The sequence below is a fragment of the Perca flavescens genome, chromosome 3 (genome assembly GCF_004354835.1).
Source record: "Perca flavescens isolate YP-PL-M2 chromosome 3, PFLA_1.0, whole genome shotgun sequence".
NCBI classification, from domain to species: domain Eukaryota; kingdom Metazoa; phylum Chordata; class Actinopteri; order Perciformes; family Percidae; genus Perca; species Perca flavescens.
In genome coordinates, this window is record NC_041333.1 from 22,478,549 (window position 1) to 22,484,548 (window position 6,000).

The window sequence follows — 6,000 nt, forward strand, 5'->3', positions numbered from 1 at the left end:
CAAGCAGTACACTAGCAGGAATAGCGTTACCGTGGCATGAGCAAGCACTCACAGCAACTTTGATGGCAATTGTATAAAGAATGGCTGAGATATCAGCTCATTTACTTTGTTACAGTGCCAAATTACACCAATGTCCTTGTGCATTCTCACAATCAAGTGCCAAGTCCCTGTACCAAGTTTGATTTCGATATGTGTAAGCGTTGCTGAGATATGAGCCTACTTCCTGTGATTATAGCACCCATCTAGTGGACAGAAGACTCCAAGTTGATTGTGCGTCCTCCGGATGCGGTCCCAAGTGCATATGCCAAGTTTGGTTTCGATACGTGAAAGCATTGCTGAGATAGCTCATTTCCTGTAACTCTAGCTCCCTAGGTGTGCATAAGACTGACATGACACTGTCATAACTATGAAGGAGTCCTTTTGAATGTTTATGACAGTGTCATTCTGTAAATTATGACACTTTTAATCCAAAGTTGGCATTGTTTCAGATGTTTGTGTTATGACAATTGGACATTAACCAAGACAACAATGTATGTGTCATGACAACTTGACATTAAGCAAGACAGTATAACTTGTCAATGTCTTTGGTATGACAACTTGGCATTAAAGGTCATGGCATGAAAATTTCACTTTATGAGGTTTTATATGCCTTCCCCCAGCCTGCCTATGGTCCCCCAGTGGCTAGAAATGGCGATAGGTGTAAACCGAGCCCAGGGTATCCTGCTCTACCTTTGAGAAAATGAAAGCTCAGATGGGCCGATCTGGAATCTTGTTCCTTATAAGGTCATAAGGAGCAAGGTTACCTCCCCTTTCTCTGCTGTGCCCGCCCAGAGAATTTGGCCCACCCATGAGAGAGAGACATCATGGCTTTCAAACGAGCAGAGTGGCCGTTGGTCAAGGCCACACCCCCACCCTCCGCCTCCCCCCCCTCCTCCTCAATAGCTACAGACACAGAAATGGCACATACTAAGGAAAGTTCATTGTGGGACTGGCTCTAGTGGCTGTAATTCAGCACCAAGGCTGAATTTCGGGAAAAAGACTTCATATACAGTATTAGGGGACCACTAAGGTCTATATAAAAGCATCCAAAGAGCACCATGTCATGGGACCTTTAACATAGACAACATAACCATGGAAGTTCATAGCAGGCCTAATTATCAAACATAAAGAAACTATTTAGCTCTATGTGTTAACATTACAATACACTGTCATAAGTGGTTGGTTTTTACATTGGCTGTCATGAAACCATTATAATTGTGTCATAAATATTTTCCTTGACCTCAAATAGGTAACGATTTAGACTTAATTGTCATACAAGTTTTAAGACCAGTTTGACGACAGTGAATGCACGGAGTTTTGGACAGATAACGTTAGCTTTAGGCTACTTGTTGCTAAAGTGACTGCTAACTGCAGTTAGCTGCCGTTAACCAGTTAGCTTGGTTAGTTGTACAGCTGACTCAGCCCAGAGGTGCAGGAAGCCAAACCTGGAAAGAAAATCTCAGTACTGTATTCCCTGTTGTAAACTGGCCTCCCTGTCAGTCTCGGAGGCTGTGTTTGGTCCCGTCTGGCCGTGTTCTATCTAAAATGTGTGTTCTATCTGTCTGTCAAAATAGTACTTTTTTATGGAGGTAGAATATGTTACCTGGTTAAATAAGGGGACAGTAGAATATAAACGGTCCAGTATAGAGTCATTATACTTTCTCTCTAAGCCAAAAAGAAGATAGCCAAGACTGAGATCTGTGGTATTTTTCTGTATATAGAAGAGTGAGACTATGCATCGTTACTTTCTTTTAGCAGTGGACAGGTGTTTTGCCTCTTGTATAATAAGATGAACTTAAACCTGCAAAGGATATTTTTATCACACAGAAAATCGGCAGTCTTATTTTACTCTGAACGTTTGATTAGCAACAAGCCACCGGCATGAAAGTCATTCGACTTCTGAAAGTTGACTGGCTGTGGCACTGAGTTGAGTTTTTAGAGGCACTTCAGTCTTCCTAATTGGATTGCTCTTTTCTCCTTCTCTGTCTCTCATCAGGTAATCAGTCTACAGTCCCAAAAAAACTGCTGGAAGTCAATGCATGGATTTCTGTAACAAGCCTTAAACAGTTAAGCTTAAGGGAGCCTCACTTTGCCTCATCTCCTCTTTTTTTCTCCTCTGTAGCTCTCACTCTTATCAAAGCTGTGATAGTGAGCAGTTCAACAGAGTGAGATTACCAAAGAGGAAGAGAAAGGAAAGGATGTCTGTTTTCTTCCTTCACTGCTGTGCACTCCCATCTATTTTCTCTACTCCTGTTTTGATTTGCTCTATTTTCTGCATTGTCACATATCCAACAAACTGCTGAATGAAAATAAAACCAACTATTGAGGAAGAGGAGCAGATGGAGAATCACAGTTGGAGATAAAGAGCTAAAAATATGAAAATGTTTGGTGTGTCCAAGTCAAAGAAACTTCTTCTACTCTTCTTGTCACTAAAAATGATGCACAAAGACTTATGATGAATCACAGCTCTCTGACTCTTTTAAAGTGGCCTTTCTTGAGCCCAGATTTGGCAGCTGTAAGGAAAATATCATTGTACATGTCATCTTTGACATCTAAGTGTGTTATCAAAACACTAGGGCGGCAGTCTGCATTAAAGTAAATTTGAATGGACCAGAAAGGACTTATTGTACATTTCCTAATTATGTGATTAGAGTAGAGTGATGTGGCTATGCTTGGACAGACTTCACATCAGCTGTTAGACAAAAGACCATGCAGTCTAGTATCCAAGTTGACGCAAAGCCAAAGACAAGCAGCTGGTACTAGCAGAGTACAACTTAAAGTAATTGTCTGTAAGATTTTGTATATCTTAATAAAATTCTGTTTTGCTATCCTTTATCACAAGGATCACCATTCTTCATACAAAAAATGTTTTCATTTACTGCTGTAAAGACCTGGAAGAAGGTAGCTTGTGACGTGTTATATATATATATATATATATATTTAAAAATGTACCTGTTTGTTACGTACTAGTGCTGTGAGAGAGACACTAAAGAAACTCAAACATTCTCAAACTGCATCATCATACTATGAAATTAAATAGACAGCTGAATATCTCAGTAGAAGACAAAGAAGACAAAACGTCCAAAAGACAGAATGTTTTTTTTTTAATTAAAGTTGCAAGCAGTGTTGGATGGGCCCTCGCACCTCCTTGCGCGTCAGGGTTACTGGCAGACGCTGCTCCATGCGGCCGTGTATTTGCGCAACCGTTGGACACAGTGCACACGGTGGAGTGTGTGCCGTTTGAGATGGTGTATTGCAAATGTTGTACCAAGTGTAGGGGGCGGGGCAAACCATCATCAATGAAAAAGGAACTCTGCTGAGTTCAATGATACCTCACACAATACTCTACCTTAAATGGTTCAAAAGCCATAAAAGGGGGCGTGTCCTTAGTACATGGGCGTGGTTAAAGTATAGGGGCCGGCTCAGTATCACATGTAGACCACACATAAGTTTCATGTAAATTGGATGATGTTATGTCATATAAGGTGGATTTCCGGTTGCCAGCGGGGGGGGGCTCTATTTTTGGCCTATAGATGTCCTCAGGCCTGGACCCTTGTCAATTGTGAGAAATTTCGGGCAGGCTTGACAATGTACACTAAAGTTACAACAACTTGTTTGTTCATCGATAAATGCTCATAATGGCCACCCCACCACGCCCACACCATTGGAAGAAATCAAGGTCTTGAGATGTCATAAAACAAATTTGAAGTCTTGACATGATACATATGTATCTGGCCTGACTTCCTGTTTCTTCCTGTTTCTTGTTGCAACGGTAGATGCTTAACGCTTAACGTCTTGCGATTTCAAGTCCTCCACAACGAAATACAGTCACTATTTACACCGCTTTAGCTGTATTTTAACCGGACTGGCTAAACTGGCCGCAGTTTTTCCGTTGTTTGCAAAACTTTCCTCCCAGCCAGCTCTGCTGACCAGCTCCACTCCACACCAGCCTGAGCCATGGCGTGTAAGCAAGCACCAGAGCAGGCGGTCAGGACAACGCTCAGCCCCAGCCCAACTCCTACAACTAGAAAATTGCAGCCTTCTGATGAACGACGAGGAGTTCCCTTCTCTGCCACGTCCCCACGCAGCTCATCCTGGTCCATCCACACAGTCGACGCGCCCATTGAGGGTGGACTCTCCCCCCTCGGACTCATCAACCTCCACGCTGGTCATCTGAAGCTCCATGGTAAGGGACCTCCACATTCCCCCTTTACCTAGCGGTCCCTCCAAGGTCTACTGCTTCCCCGGTGCCAAGGTCCGTGACATCCAGCACAAACTTCCCGGCATCCTCGCCCGCTACGCCAAGGTCAACAACATCATCGTGCATGTGGGCACAAACGACATCAGAGAGGGACGGTCGACAGCACTCCGGAGAGACTTCACCACTCTCCTCTCCACCCTGATGGGCACAGGTAAACGGATTGTCATCTCTGGGCCTCTACCTACCTACAGGAAGGGTGCGGAGAGATGGTCCAGACTGTTCTGGCTCCACACCTGGCTGGAACCACTCTGCACTTCCCTGAGCATTCCCTATGTCGACAACTTCAACTTGTTCTGGGAAATGCCCAACCTCCTGAAGCATGATGGTCTCCACCCAAACCGACACAGAGCCAGGATGCTATCTGACAACATAACGACCACACTGAAAGGCAAGTATTGACATTCTGTTGAAAATATCACAGATTCATGTCCCCCAGGTATTGATCCTGATAGCACTATACAAGTGGATGAATCTGAAAATGTTTTCTGCAGGATAACATGTAGTACTAGTATTATTCCAGTAACATGTAGTACTAGTACTATTGCAGTAACATGTAGTACTAGTACTATTCCAATTATAATCAACAACAGACCATACAAAGTGGTGAAGCCCCTAAGTAATAAGAAGTTGACTGCAAACATAGTCAATTTAGCATCCAGGTCACGCCAGCCACAGCCTGTCCCAAAAGAAAATAAGACGGTGTCTGTTCCTCGACTAAGATCAGTTAAATCAAATCCTAAACCTAAACTAAATTATAACTCTTTTGAAAGCTTTGTTCTTAATCTTCAACATCCAACACGGAAATCAGTACAGCCAATTATATTCGTTGTTGTCTACCGAGCTCCAGGTCCGTATTCTGAATTTTTATCTGAATTCTCAGACTTTTTATCATGTGTAGTCCTTAAATCAGACAAAGTACTTTTTATTGGTGATTTTAATATCCATGTGGACAATGACAGCAATAGCATTACTACTGCTTTCAACTCACTACTAGATTCTATTGGCTTCAGTCAGAGTGTGCATGAGGCCACTTTTTTTTTTTGAGGCCGTTTTAACCACACCCTCGACCTCGTGCTGGCATATGGTATCAAAATTGAAGATGTATTAGTATTCCCGCAAAATCCTTTATTATCAGACCACTTCTTAATTACTTTCGAATTCTTAATACCCGATTATACGAAATTAGATAAAAGCTTCTATAATAGATGCCTATCTGACAGTGCTATAGCTAAATTTAAGGAAGACATTCCAACAGCACTAAACTCATTACCTTGTTTTAATACAACAGAGGACCTTTATGTAAACTTTAGTCCCTCTCAAATCGACAATTGTGTAGATGGTATTACGGCCTGCCTACGGACTACTTTAGACTCTGTTGCTCCACTCAAAAAGAAGAAGATGAAGCAAAGGAAACTAGCACCTTGGTATAACTCCCAAACTCGTAAATTAAAGCAAAACTCGCGAAAACTTGAAAGCAAATGGCGCTTCACCAAAATGGAAGAGTCTCGTTTGGACTGGCAAGACAGTCTGAAAACCTATAGGACGGCCCTCAGACATGCCAGATCAGACTATTACTCATCATTAATAGAAGAAAACAAGAACAACCCAAGGTTTCTTTTCAGCATCTATTCCTCTAGCTCTGAGTAGTGATGACTTCATGATAATGATAAAATTATAACAATTAGAGATAAAATTCATCA